The 16,748-nt window shown below is 41.7% G+C and overlaps 1 protein-coding gene across 7 annotated transcripts in view; it reads right to left on the bottom strand.

The window, feature by feature from the left end:
• CALD1 (caldesmon 1) overlaps positions 1-12,556 on the bottom strand; it is a 204,610-nt gene extending 192,054 nt beyond the window's left edge. For 6 of the 7 annotated variants that reach the window (XM_044946883.1, XM_044946884.1, XM_025291551.2 and 3 more), the window contains exon 1: positions 12,276-12,556. The gene's annotated coding sequence lies outside the window, so the exon portion shown is untranslated. The remainder of the gene's footprint in view (positions 1-12,275) is intronic. The other variant, XM_006079868.4, reaches the window with a different exon arrangement.
• Positions 12,557-16,748: the final 4,192 nt, after the last annotated feature.

Here is a 16,748-nt window from a genome sequence, read left to right as displayed (position 1 = left end):
CCAGTACCTCAGAATGTGACCTTTTTTGAAAATAGGATCTTCGCAGAGGCAATCAACTTACAATGAGGTCATTAGGATGAGCCCTAATCCAACATTACTGGTAACTTTAGAAGAAGAAATTTGCATACAGAGAGGATGCTATGTTTACATGAAGAAGGCCGTCTACAAACCAAGGGGAGATGCCTGAAGCAGATCCTGCTCTCACAGCCCTCACAAGGAACCAGCTCCTCTGACACCTTGATGTTGGACTTCCAGCCTCCAGAACAATAGGTTTCTGTTATTTAAGCCATCTAGATTGTGTTACTTTATTATAGCAGTCCTAGGAGACTGATACCCTAGAGATGCAGTCTGGTGGAAGATGAGAGGAGAAGCTCGTCAGACTAATTACAGTTTTTTTCATTTCCCTAAGAAGACTAAGGAATGCTTCTTTGAGTTATCTGAAAGAGTCCTTATGGCAAGTGGGACTAGATGATCCTGAGGACATAGTTTTGATAGTTCATGCCTCAGTTTCTCCCTCCATGGAGTTGATCATAGGGCCTGTGGTCTGAAATTCACACTATGACTGAGTGGCAAGGTGAAGGGTGATCACAGAAACATTCTGAGTTTGGGGCAGGAAGACCAAACTTCAAATGTGGAGCCTTATTAATAAATACACTGAGAACAGCTGTCATGGAAAGTAGACCCTCGGTTCTTTAGCTGATCACCAAAGTGGAGGACTGCCCACCTGATCCTCACAGAATCAGCTGTCTCCACCTTTTGAGTACCTAAATTTGACATGATTAAAACCCAAAACAGCTTGATATATTTGGACAAAGAGTTTTCCTTCAGTACAGACTATCTCCTCTTGTGTTAGAGAAAAGGCTTGTTAACATGCTTGTTAAACTATCTCTGCTACCAGAAAAAGAAAACACAAAAATATTTCTGCACATTACTTTTTTTTTTTAAGCTGTTCTAGGCCTAGATCTCATCCTATCGAACACTCACTTGAATAACCTCTTGAGTCACTAGTGAAATCAGTGGTGTTTAGCCCTGCTTCCTTATATGGCAGGGAAAGACAATGTGCTTGTCTATTTGAACTGCAGTGTGGCTCTCTGACAAATTATAATGACTGGTTATGGAAACCTCCTGCTCTGGTTTCCATCACTCTTCCCAGGAAAGACACAGAACAGACAGCTGTAGGGAAGTGGAAAAGGTTGGAGTCAGGGAATATCGTCGAATCTAGCTTAGCTATTTGCCAGTTGTGTGACTTTGGGCAACTGATTTACTTTTGAGAGTCTTGAGAGACCCTTGGACTGCAAGGAGATCAAACCAGCCCATCCTAAAGGAAATCAGTCCTGAATATCCATTGGAAGGACTGATGCTGAAGCTGAAACTCCAATACTTTGGCCACCTGATATGACGAGCTGACTCATTTGAAAAGATCCTGATGCTGGGAAAGATTGAAGGCAGGAGAAGAAGGGGACGACAGAGGATAAGAGGGTTGGAAGGCATCACCAACTTGATGAACATAAGTGTGAGCAAGCTCCGGGAGCTGATGATAGACAGGGAAGCCTGGTGTGCTGCAGTCCATGGGGGTCGTAAAGAGTCGGACAAAACTGAGCAACTGAACTGAATTTGCTTTACTGACCTGAGATAGTTATCTTCTACCAGAACAGTGCCTGTCATGTAACAAGTATGCCAACAAGGTAGTTTACTGAGTTAGCTTACCTTCAGAACCATCTCTAACTTAAAGGCTCAGGAGAGCCATCCATCACTTCATTTGTTTGCTCTGTCTTCCAAGGTCAGTGCTTTGCTCCCTAGATAAGTCTCAATCTTCCTCCTTCTCCCATTCTCTCCTCTTTCCTCTCTACCTCTTTCACTTTAGGTCTAAAACACAAAAATCCTATGAAACAACCCAGTCCCAGGAATAATAAAACTCTTTAGCCATACTAGATAAAAGATGATTTAGAATGTTCAAGGCAGCACAGACCCAACGATAAGTGTAGGAGAGAAAATCCTGTGGTTGAAAGGGATGGTGGGGGTTGTCTGCCTCTGCAGAGTAGGGCTGCCTGAGCTCCAGAGACAGATAGATCTAGTTAGAAAGTGCTTACGCTGATCGAAACAGGGTTTCCTGGAACTGTATCTACTGGTCCTAGTTTTACTTCCTGGAGGACTGGACATGAAAGAATTTGGCGCCTTTCGCTCTGTCTACAGGATAGCAGTGGAGTAGGCAACTTGGGAGAATGGGTAGCTAAGGGCACTGGCACTTTGAAAAGGAGTCCCGTGCCTACAGATAGCCTTCACAGGAAGCCACGGCTAGTAGCTAACGATTTTTAACTTAGTGCTTGTCATGTGCAAAGCAGTTCAACTCTATTATTTCTAGTCCTTATAACAATGACAAAAAAGGAAAAAATGACCCCCTTGTTGAAGTAAAGAAATAGGCCAGATAATGGTAAGTTTAAGATTCCAGCTCAAGTCTTCCTGATTTTAAAGTGTTTTCTCAGATAGGCCACATCCCCAGAAACATACACAAGCTCAAAGGGAGTAATTAGGCAGCACAGTGTGGTGGTTGAGAATGTGGACTATGGAGCCAGTTTATCCAGGTTTGAATCCTGATTCTGCCGCTTACTATCTGTGTGACATTAGATGTGTTACTTAACCTAACTGTGTGACTCAGTTTCCTCATCTGTCAATCTGATTGTTATGAGGATTATTTATTTAATTAGCTACTTGGCCTGTGTCAGGGGCTGTTGTAAGCACTCAGGACTGATACAATTAGAGAGCAATCAATGAATTCAAACATGAATATTGGCTTCTGCTTTCTTATCAAGAAGAAATTATGGACATTTATTCCTTTAATTATTTAACTCACATATTAAGCACCTACTTTATGTGGGGCAAGGCACTTTTTTAGGCTCAAGTCAGAGCACTTGAAAAATCCAGACAAGGTCTCTGAGTTCATAGCGCTTTGTTTTAGGAGCATGGGAAACAATAAACAAGTAAACAAATAAACAGGCAGTCATAAGCATACATTATGAATATGCATGTACCTAAGCATCAGGGGTATCCTGATTGGCTCTTCAATTAATTTTACTGACTTGATATTTTAGGGTCAGTGGTGTGCTAATAAACGTTCAACAACAATCCCTGGGGGTTGGCAGGGGCGGGGAGTATGATTTGTGTTATTTCCTAATTTCCAGGGTGTAAATACTTCCATCATGGTTGACCTCAAGCTTCCAACATGTCATCAGTGAATGAAGAATTGGGAGGAGAAGTTCTCTTGCACAGTATTTGGTGGTATTTCCATTATATGGATAAAATAGATGCAACTAACCTCAACAGCATAGTTAATAGTAAAATGTAAAATAATTAGGAAGAGATCAGTTTTGAGTATTTTTATAACCTTGTTTTTTGCTATAATTTAACTGAAAGTCTATGTAATTTAGTTTTTGATAAAGACTGTATAATGACTAGTTCTCAAAATCTTGAAAATTAAGCAATTGGCTTTTGGGAGCTAGTATGAGCTGGCTGCACACACTACTGGGTAAGGAGACATTTCAGAGGAAAAGAAGACTGAGTCACAGTTGTGTCATCATGCAGACATAGGTCCTAATCTGATTCCTTTTTAGTTGCTTTTTTCCAGCAAGCTCTGCTTTCATGCACACTGTGGAAGCACTACTCTGTAAACTAAATACCATCGGCACAAATATAGCAACCATTCTGGCATTCTTACTGGACCAGGTTGTTCATACGGATATGGTTTTAACTCTACAAGCCTTAGTGAATATAATTTATGTCCTCGGTGCTCTGAATATAGCAGATTCTTCTGGGCAATACGGAGGTACCTCCTGACTGTTGTGTAAAGGAAAACCCTAGGGATGGATTTTCTGTCCTCCAAAATCAAATTACTCCCCCTGTCCATGAACCGGAGGCCTCTTGTCTCTTAGGGCTAACAGATTTCTGAAGGGGCCACCCAGGGAAGCATCCAAGGCCTCAGACTAAGAGGAGATAGACGGTGAGAGTGGAGGATTTGTACATTCCTTACCACAAAGTGGAAAATAGAGAAAAACATTTTCTGTTTTTCTTGGTAAGCTAAATATCTAAAGTAACCAATCTTCAAAACATCCTAAGGACAGACACACTTAAAGAGACAATTTTTCTTCAATTCACCCTTCCTCTGAAGCCTAAATTTCACTTAGTAATGGTGGCTGGAACAGGAAGTGGAAATACCATGAGAAATTTTATTCTTGCCACATTTTCAGTGCTTTACAAAAGCAAACACTGGAAATCTCATCAGAGAGCTTGACCTTACAGGGTTGATAACTTTGTGGCCAAACCAAAAGAGTATTGGAAGCTGGAGGAATTTTCAGATAAATATTCTAGTGCTTCTGGAGAGACTCTTTAGCAATACTGATTATTTGGAATAGACAGCTGTAACTTTTGGAAAGAAATTATCTGAAACTAAACAACAAGGCTTCTGAGGAGTAAGTGATTCCATGGATCCACTATAAGTTATTTTAAGCACAAATGTACAGAACTGTTTCTGAGTCAGGGTGTTTTAGCAGAATCACAGGGAGTTTTCATAAACTGGACCCTATTTTAATCCTACTGTATCAGAATCTCTGTAGATGGGTCTCAGGGATATTTTAGGAAAACCCTACAGTTGACTCTGATTAAGATCTCCTGGATTATAGGCAAATTGGGCTGAAGTGTACAATCCAAATCCATAAACTGTTAAAATGGGAGGGACATTTTCTTATGCTACCAGGAGAAGCAGTCTGGTGTACTGGAAGATTAACAGCGTGGGACTCAGGACATGTGTGTTCTGGAACCACCTTTGCCACTAATCAACTGGGTAACCTTGGTCGAGTCACTTGGTTTGTTCTTTCATTCAGCAGATATTTACTGGACTTCTGTGGTGTGCCAGGCATTAGGTATATAATGGAAAAAAAAAAAAAAAGATGTTTCCTGCCATTATGAATCTTACTGACAAGAATCAAAGAAACCTATAAATATGTGTGTAATTTTATTTGGTGTGGCTAAGCTTTAATTTCTCATCTAGAAAATGAAGAGTAGATTACTGGTTCTTTTTTTTTTTTTAAAGAATTTCTTCTTAAGACCCCAAATTTCTCGCCCCAACCTTCCCACACACAATATAATTACATGTTTTAGGTCCACTGATTGAGAAAACACAATACCAAAAGCTACTATGAATTCAATAACTGTTTACAATAAATTAACATTTTTGTCTTCATAATACACCTACATAATTAGAAAAATAGTAGCACATATTGTTTACTCAGCTTGTCAACATCATTTACTGCATGTATGGACTTATTTACCTCTTGCAGTAACTCAGTGGCCTCCCAGGGGTCCAAGCTACAGAGGTTAGGAAACTACAGACTATATTAATCTCATGAAATACATGGTGTTTGAGTAGCAATGGCTCTTTTCTTATACAGCAGACATCACTATCAATGACAGCATTTAATTGCCCAAAGGAAGTTTAGCCTCAGCCTCAGAATCCTTCTCCACAGAATATGCCAGATGGTCACTACCAACTGTTTAAAGTTGGCAAACAGATGAAAAATTAGTATCATTCCCTGGGCTAAATGACTCCTAAGGCCTTGCCCAGCTTTTAAAAATCCATGAATTGTTTCTATTTAGTTCTGCTGTCTTGAGGGGCTTCCCATGTGGTGCTAGTGGTAAAGAACCCAGCTGCCAATGCAGGAGACATAAGAGACCTGGATTCAGTCCCTGGGTTGGGAAGATCCCCTTGAGGAGGGCATGGCAACCCACTCCAGTATTCTTGACTGGAGAATCCCATGGACAGAGGAGCCTGGCGAGCTACGGTCCATGGGGTTGCAAAGAGTTGGGCATGACTGAACTTAGCATGCACTGTTGTCTTGCAAACATTACCAAGAACTGAAACGTTTACTAAGAGTTTATTAGCTTTTATGCTTTTAACTTACTAAGTACTGTGATTTACACTGAGATGTATTGATATGTGTGTGTGAAAGTCGCTCAGTCTGGTCTGACTCTTTGCGACCCCATGGACTATATAGCCCATGTGATCCTCCAGGCCAGAAGACTGGAGTGGGTAACCTTTCCCTTTTCCAGGGGATCTTCCCAACCCAGGGATCGAACCCAGGTTTCCCACATTGCAGGCAGATTCTTTACCAGCTGAGCCACAAGGGAAGCCCAAGAATAATGGAGTGGGTAGCCTATCCCTTCTCCAGCAGATCTTCCCAACCCAGGAATTGAACCGGGATCTCTTGCATTGCTGGCGGATTCTTTACCAACTGAGACAGGGAAGGCCTAAGAGATGTATTGATAGTTATTTTTATTTATTAACATTACTAAGTCATTGCATATTTAATTTTAAAGATTGCCTTATTTTGTGGGGAGCCATATCACACAAATGAAATGAAATCATTTGAAAATCATGAAAATCATATGAAAATACTCATGTTTTCTTTGGAATCTTTCTAAAATGGATAATTCTTGTCTTTTCAATTACCAATGGTAGAAGCTTCCAGGCCAATTCCTTTAATATTGGTTCATCAGACCATGCTTAAGTGATCATTAGGAACTGTATGACTCTGACAGTGGGTGTTTGATTCTCTATAAATTCTGTCACATAAAAATTCAAATGATATTCATTGACAGCTGTTGGACATTTCAGCTAATTTGCTTTCCATGCCTAACTTTTTCTTCTAACTAAAAAATTGCCCACTGGGCTGTATTTTTCCCCAGGGGTGACGACTGCAGCCAGACACACTGGTAATTCATCCATAGGCATGCAAGTAACCCTTGATTTTCCTAAGGGATTTGCCAAAAACAATAGTTATTAGCTGAACCAATCACATTTTCTCCCTCAGAATTTAACCAGGAAGTACAGAAAAAATTTCCCAGTCTGCAGGTCAACAAAAAGCAGCAGCCATACGTGCTGCAGCTGAGTTACGTTAATGGTAGCACATGGACTCTGCTGAGTTGCTTTGACCCACCTTGATTGCAGCCCCATTCTCCTTGGACTCTGGTCCCACCTTGGCTTCTATCCTTGGGTTTCCTTGAAATTCCATCCGTTTATTATTCCACATGTATCTTATCATTCTGTCCCTTTACTCAAGCTACTGAGGCTTATTAACATAAGGGTCTATTTGTTCCAAGCAGTGTGCCAAGAGTTCTCACATATGTTACTGTACCTGTCTGTACACTGCCTTGCTAAGCAAGCTCTTGGTTTTTAACCTCTGTCTGACTTCTGATTTTTGCTGTTTTTCTTTTACTTATCTGGCTGTAATTCACATGTTAGCCCATTGGTATATTTTATGTCTATGTGGCTTAGACCCTTCTGACTCCAGTGGAATGAAGGTCCTTGGTACTTCTGGCCCTAGGGTCTCTGGTGGGGGTGGGGGGCTCACCCTGGTCCTGCCCCTCTTTAGCACATGGTGAAATCTGCCCAGTTCCCCAGCTTGAGCCAAGACAGAATGTTGCATGTGAGGGTAAAAGAAACTATTTACCTATTCCTACTTAATATATCCCCCTCCTAGTGAGATGACTTCCTTACAGTTAAATGCTTTCATCCACATATTTTCAAAACCATGTTAGAAGCCTCAGGAAATTATTAAAAAGTAATTTATCTTCAAGTTAGCCATCAGTGGTACACATACATTTTTTAAAAGAAAGGTCATGTTCTAAAATGAGCGCTTAGTAAGAATACCCAATTCACCTAAAATATTCCCCCAAATATTCATTTTCTTTCAACCATTCTTATCAATCCTTTTACTAAGCTCTCAGCATACACTTAAGAGCTTAACAGCAGCCTTTCCTGAATTCTTCAGCCCCTCAGTTCTCCACAGAAAACTGCTTCTCTAGAGATGATGTTTTCTTTGAAATGGAGGCCATATGAGGTAATCTCCTTCTATATATGTGTATATTTACACCATCCTGTCTTCCTTCCAAAGAATCTGGGAAACAGGGAAGGACACCTCCTCACATGTTCTGCTCCCATTCACTCTTGTCTCCAGGGAGAACCAACACTTTATCCCACTCCCCATCCCAACCTCCACTGGCTCAAGGGTTTCTCACAAGTCAGTCAGAAAAGAGGGTTCTCAGTGGACCTTGAGGGGTTAGAGGTTTTATCAGTTTCTCAAAGGCTTCCATGAGAAAACAACGACAGCAGCACAAGGAAGGACGGCTGACAGGGCAGCCCTCACAGCTCTTCCTCACAGCTACCCCATGAGCCCTGCCTTTTCCCCTCTGCTCACAACACTCATCCACCAGCAGCCAGCCTGTGAGCTGAAGAGTGGCTCTTTACCACAGGAACTGCTCTGCATCTGCTCTCAGCCTTCTCCCTTGACCTAAAAATGTGATGAGGCTTTCCCTATCTCGAGCATATCTAGGCTTGATCCTTCTGCTATTGTCTGGGCCTCACCCTACAGCCCAGCCACTGTAAATTGTCTTTGTTGGATCAGGAAAGCCCCCTTGTTTGGCCTGGGGATGGAAGAACTAGAGAAATTGGTAGAGGCGGAGGCCTGGGGTAGGAAGTAAGGGATGCCACGCAGGGTCTGTCACAGGGGACCCAGCTGGGGGTGCTGAAGACTGAAGTGAGCAGAGATGAGAGGCCAGATGCATGGCTCTCTCTGGTCTCAATACCAACAGGAACCACAGCCAGGCACTCTCGATTACCTCAGCCTCCTCACAAGACCCAGGCCTGACATGCTGGGATTCGTTCCACACTTTTGGCTGGGGGCAGAGAAACTGCCTCATTTACCGAGGCCTTTCTGTTGTCAGCACCTTGTCACTAGTCTTCTATTCAACAGGATCTTCAGATTTCCTGGTTCCTGGATATGGCCTCACACCATTGATGACCCATCTTATTCGATTCCTGAAACTTTTGTTGTCCTGGTCTCTGATTATGAAAGCCAAAGTTTAGTCAACACTGGGGTGGACCAGTATTCCCTAAACTCTGGGTTCTGGGTTTTAGAAAGAACCAGGGGCTAGCAGGTATCACTCAAAGGTCTTCAAATATGAGGAAGAATGGAGCAGATAATTAGGGAAAATAGATAAGAAGGGGAGATAACAGCCAAAATGAGCATAATGTCCAAAGGACTCAAACTGAAGGCTGTGGAATGTACAGCCTATATATAGAGAAGAAGGGGAAACAGCTTCATCTCATTCACACATCTTAACCACTGTGGGAGGTAGGAGAAGCATTAGAAGGCCCATTGCACAGATGAGGTCAAAGATTGATGACTTCCCTCAAAGTTCTGGGCTTTTTAAATAGGAAAACCAGTACTCAGACTGACTCTCAGGAGTGAAGCCAGAGCTACAAGTATCTCTTTAAATTAACCAACTACTCCAATCCTATGGGCATTTCTCCAATATCAAACTTGAATTAACTTGATGGATGAAGGCCTTTCAGTAAGGAGAAAATGTTTCTATTTTGGGGCCCTGGGAGAATTTACCCAGAAAATTCTTTTTTAAAGTCTGAAAATTCTTTGGCAGCATCTTTCTAACCTCCTCCTTAGTCCTACCATGCTATTTGCATACCACCCCGTCAGCATTTTCCCTGGTCCCCCACCACGGCCTCACCCTACCACATTTCCGAGACACGTGACAGGCTGCAGGCAGATGGGGAACCTGCCAGTCCCTCCTCATGCCCATGTACAGGTCATTTTTTTTGTCTTGCTAAAGAATGACTAACCAGTAACCATCCTACCATGAAAATGACAAATGTTGATAACTACGTGTGTTCTTAAGAAAAGGTCTACTAAGGTATATTTTGAGGGCTTCTCCAGGGGGCTCAGTGGTAAAGAATCCCTCCTGCCAATGCAGGAGCCTCAGGGGACCTGGGTTCGATCCCTGGGTTGGGAAGATCCACCGGAGAAGGAAATGGCAACCCACTCCAGTACTCTTGCCTGGGAAATCCCATGGACAGAGAAGCCTGGTGGGCTACAGTCCATGGGGTCGCAGAGTAGGACATGACTGAGTGAGCATGTACATGGGTACATTGTACTCATCAGAACAGAAAATATGGCCAGGTACAGAACCACTCTATACCATTTACCCCAGAGCAGAGCCTCAGGCCAGTCACAAGAGCCAATTAGAACTGCTAATGGCCTCACTGTCAGGGAATACTTATATGCATCTCATTTAAATCCTTTAAACTTCAGTTTGAACCTTTTCTTCAATGTAAGAAGTGTGAGTTTATTTACAGCAGTCTTTTGATCTGAATTATTTAAATTGTATATTCTGCTGGTTTTGAATAATGAAAACAACCCAGCATGTTACATATGGATCAATTTATTGTATGTTCCTCCTGTGTGCTGAGATCTCTTTTCACTAGTGTCTTTTTAGTCCACATTTTTGCCGTTGTATTTCTTTTTATTAAATGATTTTAATCAAACAAAAATTTTTGCACTGTGGTTTCATCGTGCTCCTTTGCTTTACTATTTGGGGAGATGTGTGCTAGCTAATATTCAACAAAAGTAGCAGAAAGAGTGGCCTGAAGTCCTACCTAAAGTATAATGCCCAAATCCCCTTGCTCCATCACTACATAGAGTAGAACACTTGAAGCATTATTTTGAGGAAATGTATTTTTGTGGTTGTTTGGGGGGGCAGTGGGGAGCACACGAGGAAGGTAGGAGAGAGTGGTGGTAGCAAAGTTTGAACTGTCAGGGATTCAGAGATGTTGGTTTCAAAATGGAATTTATCCTCAAATCCCAAGATTATAGATTTCCTCCCAAACTACATTCCCTACATGGTTTAGAGAGCAGTTGAGAAAGAAACTGCTCTCCATATTTTGATTGACATTAAAAACACTGTGAAAATAGTTTGGAACTTGATCTCTTCGAGGGAATGACAATAATCAAACTATAGCTTTGCCTGCAGCCTTTCTTTCACACTTACTCAGAATTGTTCCAGGAAGAGAAACTCACAGGGAATTCTGTTCTCATATATCACTTCTAGAAGGAGAGGGAAGCATTCTCAAGAAAATTATTCTCAAACTTTTAAATATGAAGACAGAAGATTATTTAATGAATCTCAACACAAACCCACCTCTATTCATGGAATAAAATCAAATCGAGTCAGTCATTTGGAACTGGAAACCTTTAATATCCAGGTTTATTTTTGAAAAAAAAAGCTCAGATTTGCCTTTCTTGCCCCATACCACCCAGTCTTCACTTAAGTTCTAGACATCCACGTCAGGTTTTGCCAAACCCATTAGAAGGATTTCACTATTCCAGCTCACAAGTCCATTTGCATAGTCTGATTAATAGATGAGATCCATGAATACCAAGTACTTTGTTCTCACTCATCTTTTTTTCCTTTGACCATGTATTGCCACTAAAATTTCCCCACCCTTTACAATCATCTCTTTCTAAAAGGAGTTCCAGGCTACTACCAGCTAGCTGCTTTGCACTACTGTTTAAGATGCCCCAATATGTCTGACTGTCTTGAAATGAAAGCCTGCTCCCTCCCTTCCCAGAGCAAACTTGCAATCTACACCTTTTTTAAATTCTCCAGTGACACTCAGGCATGCTTTCAAACAGAAAATAGGATTTCTTGAGAAATAGTTTGGTCAGATGTGAAATGCGATTTTTAAAAACACACCCACTAGCACATGCATTCTCTCATTATTAGGTTTTATAGGAAACAGATCACGGGAGGCATCTTCTGTCTGGGCAAATAGCAGATCAGTTACATTAACCCGGCCCATGCTAAATGACAGTGCTCTTCCTCCCCCCACCCCCCCCGACCTTATCTCCTTGCAGCTCTAGAAGTCAAGTCTTCAACACTGGTAGCAGAATAAAATGTAAGTGCGTTTGGTTAAAAATGATCACTTTTGGCTTCTTATACACCTAGAAAGTTATTGTTGCTTTTAAAGCAAAACCTCTTTAAATCTCTGATAATAAAAGATGCAGGAGAGACGGCTGGCATGAGCAAATAGGCACCGCACAACTCTTGACACTGGCCTATGGCGATCAGGTATAATCCCCAGGGCACTCCTGAACAAAAGGCTATCTTATCAAAGTTGCCAGTGGTCCCTGAATATAAGTTTCTCTATAATCTCTCCTCTCATCCTGACTCTAAGAACAAAACTTGAAATCTCATCCTGTTTGTCTTCCGGGAACATCTGCAGGGCAGCAAAGCCCAATCCCGAGCATTTGCGTGGTTTATTGACTTTTGTAATCTTGCATCTCCAGCTACCTTTCCCAGGAATGCTGACTGAAACCCAGAGAAAGCCCCCACACTCTCTGGAGGAGATTAAAAGAAAGCCCTCTGTGCCTTACCTCGTAGGCTGAAACTTCTTCCCGGGGACTAAGTCGGAAAGGAAGGACTGATTTCTTTAAGCAGGAGCACAGCAAGAGGGCAGGCAGGCAGGCAGCCTAATACACACTGTTCTATTCAATAAAACTCTAGACCGCCCTTCCTTAGCCCCTCCCAGAAGTCCATGCTAAGTGAACACATATCCCCTATGTTTACAGTCGGCATCGGTGGTATGCATTGTCCTGTAGTTTTTCTAATAGGCAGCCAATGACGACACCCCGGCCGAGGTGGATGCAGCCTGCCTGTGGAGATGCCTGTCATTCCCTAGGCATGCTCAGGAAATCACTCATCAGAAAAAACCAAGACCTAAAAAGCTCTGAAACTGTGTGCAGGCTGCCAAAACCAGCCTGCTACATGCCCTTTTTTGGTTATCCTTAGCAGGGCCTCTGGAAGTGAATCCATTGTCAGGAACAATCATAAGAAATGTTAATCTTGGAGAAAGAGGCTGTCTTGTAGAACACAAATGGAGCTTTAAAAAGAAAGCACGGTCCATGAAACTTAAACTTAACAGTCCGTACGTTTATTGGGGTGGGGGCTGGGAAAGGCTTTTTAATTGAAAGAGTTGATAGCCTATTTGTTTTAGAAGTAGTTGTACATACAAAATGGAATTTAATTGTGTATGCAATTTTAAAGCCTGAAATGGCTAGGACCCAGGTCCAACGTACAGGCTAAATTTTAAACCGAAAGAGGCACAGCCTCCTAAAATATGTGCTATAAAAACAACTCATCAAAAAAAAAAAAGCAGGTCTTTTTTTAGTAGAATAAGTATGCTGCCAGAATTTCATCCAGGCAGGGTCCTATAGACTTGGCTATCCTCTTTGGTTTTCCACATCACCTTTCTCTCTCCTTCCCTCTACCCTCTGTTTACTCTGATTTGGCGACAGAGAGGTATTGCTGGAAACTGTGCACAACAGAGAGGGTGCGAAGGGACCTAGCACCTGCTTTGGAGCTGCTGCAGATGGACGCATATGCCCCCAGAGAGACACTGCCATCCTAGCGTCTTCTTGAAAGTACTCTAAACTGCTCTTCCTTGGTAGGATGCGTGCCATGAGAGCATCAGGATTAGGAGATGCTGAATTGCAATTAACTAGCTGCCATCTCTGGGGTCGCACAGAGTCGGACACGACTGAAGCGACTTGGCGGCAGCAGCAGCAGCAGCAGCAGCCTGTGTCTATATATATCCTGTGGTCTTGTACTTCTCAATACAGAATTTATTCAGTCCATCAGTACTCAATTCAGTAACAAGAGATTGTGAGCCAGGTGCTGGGGCTAGGTGCTACATTTCTGCCTCATTCATTATTGCTCTGTGTTTGGAAACTGTTCCATTACTGACCAGAAGGAGTTAAAATATTTTCCCTGGCTAATTACAAGCCCAGAAGCATGGTCTTCAGAAATCTTAGGTATAACTTGTATAAGCCTTTTTCCTATTTAGGAAGATCCGAATTAGAAATGAGTTCTACTTAGGAGAAAGTCCCTGCCCATTTTGCCTCCCTCAGAAGACCGGGGAAGTGACTGAGCCCCATCGGTGGCTTCCTTCCTCAGTTCCAAAGCACTAAGTTACCTGAGGCATCTCTGTCAACCTACACTCACCTTTTTAGGGGAAAGGCTACTCTGTCCCCTCTTTCCAACTGCTACAGCAGCACAGCCTAAAAAAAAATCTATAGCAAAGGCTGCCGGGCGGAGGGAGAGGTGAGCTCCAGGCATCCCAAGTTGAAACCCAGAATGCACTTTCCCAGGGAAGCAGAATAAATAACGGCTTGTGGGAATAGGACAGTCACTGCTGCATTTCAAGTACGCTGTGGCTCAACCAGGCATTTGTGGAACACCACTGTTTATAAAAATTGTTCCTATGGGAAAATGCTCTCTGATCCCAATGAAATGATTTGGAAATAAACTTTGGGAACACAACCAGTTTGGGCTGCTGGGGACAGGTTGTAAAGATAGAATAACACTCCGCAGTCTGGTAAACTGCTGAGCTTGAACACTTAGGGGGGCAGGCATCCCTGAGCTCTGAAAACAACTTGGCTGGTGAAGTTTATGTGAAGATAGGACCTGTGTCCAGAGAGGCGTGGTGCCTGTGATCTCCAGGCAGTATGACTGTAACTCAGTGAGGCCTATTTCAATGTGCTGCTTTCCATGGCCACTGCTGATTATATCCTAAGCAGCATTCTCCCTGCTTGTTTGAGTAATACCCTTTGGTTGAGCAGGATCAGGGCATAATTTACCATCTATGAATAAAATAAGTACCAGCTTTCCAGAGGAAAGAAAAGTTGTGCTACAAATGGGGAAAGTATTATCAGCAGGAAACATGGAAAGGACATGCATTTTGCATGGTTTTTAGGAGATAAATGGCTAAATATTTTTGGATTATGTCTTTAGAAAAGAGACATATGTTTCCCTAGATAAATTCTGAGTCCAGGGTTTTGTGGATGAGCAATCATTCAACCTATTTTGTGTATTTGAAAATAGACTTATTGTGCAGGAACTATGTAGTTGGAAGAATAACTTAACAAATTTCATGTAATATACACCATGACATAGAAAAATTCTTTTTTCATTGTCCTTTTACTTTTAAAAAAGTAAACAGGAATAAAAAGGAAAGGGAATAAAAAGAAAGAAAAGAAATATATGTTTCCAATCTCTGTTATGGGATAATAATATTCACTTTTTCCAGAAGTCATTTGTAAATGACACTAAAAATACAGGATTTACATAGGAAACTTCTGTGGAATATATTTCCCACTTGGATCATCCTAGATAAAGAACAGCTTGCCTAGCATAGGCTGTATGTACCTGATCAAACCATAACAACTCTAAAAATACATTTGGAAACACCTGGATGATTCACTGTATTCTTTCATTTCCAGCTGAGTACTTGCAAGCCTGCAGTGGTGAGCAGTTTTATTTTGCTAGTGTGTCAATTTGGGAAAAGTAAAAGCAAGCCATACTTTTCTCATTCAAAATGAAAATCAATTCATTGAGTTCCATGAAAAACATACATTCTTCCAACTTAAAATATCTACTTTATCGAATTGAACAGATATTTCAAACATTTTAAAAGGCAGTAAAACAACCTGTCTCCCACACACACATACCTTCTTTTACTCAAATGAAGTATGTCCAGAAACTCAAGTTTATAAACAATAAAATCAGATTGGTAGAATGTTAATATCAAAGTTGGACAATAAAAATGGTAAAAAAAAGAAGGAAAAAGAAACGAAAATTAGACTAAATGTACTTATGAACCTAGATGAAAAAATTAGAATATTGAATCTAACAGTGCAAAAAAAAAGGGCCATCCAAATATGGGACTTACAAGCACCTCTCACAGGAGAGATTATGGGAGGAGGGTGGGAAGGGCAGGGGTGGGAAGGGATGGGGACACAGCTTCTGGCACCAAGGACTTAACCATGTTGGACCCAAAAGTGGGCCTGCAAACCTGAAGCTTAGGCTTCACAGCTGGGTTGTAAATCCGACCTGACCCCAGCAAGCATGCAAGGTCACGGACAGGGTGCCTGAGGTGGTGACAGTGAACGAAGGGTAGAGGACGTGCCCAGTGGCAGCAATGGAGAAAAGTAGACCAGATGGACTTTGAAGGACCACAGGTTTTAAAAGTCGATTGGTATCACCCCATACTGCGAGGGTAGTGGGGTGCATTTGATTTTCAAATTGGGTACTTTTAACACTTTAGTGCCTGACTGCTGTTCTTCACTGACTTGACTCAGTCACTCGTAGCTTTATTGGTCTGAACCAGCTCCTTGTTCCCAGGTTGCAGACCTGCCTATCATTCCAGTAATCCTGTTTCACTTGAATGGAGGGAGTATGTCTTAAATGTAAAGCTTCTGGTTCTCAACACTGTACTCTGAGGTCCAAATGACTGTCTGTCAGTGTATAACCTGATGTCTCAACCCAGTAAGAAGAGTCAGTTCTTTGGTATTCACCAATGCGGGAGGCTTCACCAGAACAGGCTTTTTCTTTGGGCTCTGCTGTTTGTTTGCAGAACACCCAAGAGCGAGCAAACATGCTCTCTTCATAGCAGTACCTTAGGGTTTTGCCATTGTTAAATGGGTCTAATGTGATATATGACAAGATCAGAGAAATTGGATGTAAATTTACATTTTTGAATATGCTTGTTGTTTCACATGATACATTTAGGGTATGCAGCTCCTTTTGTAGTTTTTATTTTTACTATTTAAGTTTGGAAATGATGCCAAATTTTTGTATTTCTTTAATCAATGTGTTCTCTTCAGTGATATAGATTGCATTATATATTGATGTGTGTATCAATATATACTGATATGTATTACACTTACACAATACAAACACATAAATAAGAGGGGGTGAAAACCGTAGCCTTTGCATTCTCTATAGCCTCTACAGAGAGATCCTAAACAGCAAAATCTTGGTGTTGTGATGTACAGAAATGGAGAAGAGTA

Source organism: Bubalus bubalis, chromosome 8 (assembly GCF_019923935.1).
Source record: "Bubalus bubalis isolate 160015118507 breed Murrah chromosome 8, NDDB_SH_1, whole genome shotgun sequence".
NCBI lineage: Eukaryota > Metazoa > Chordata > Mammalia > Artiodactyla > Bovidae > Bubalus > Bubalus bubalis.
The sequence above is the reverse complement of the archived record's forward strand: the minus strand, read 5'-3'. Positions and strand labels throughout refer to the sequence as shown.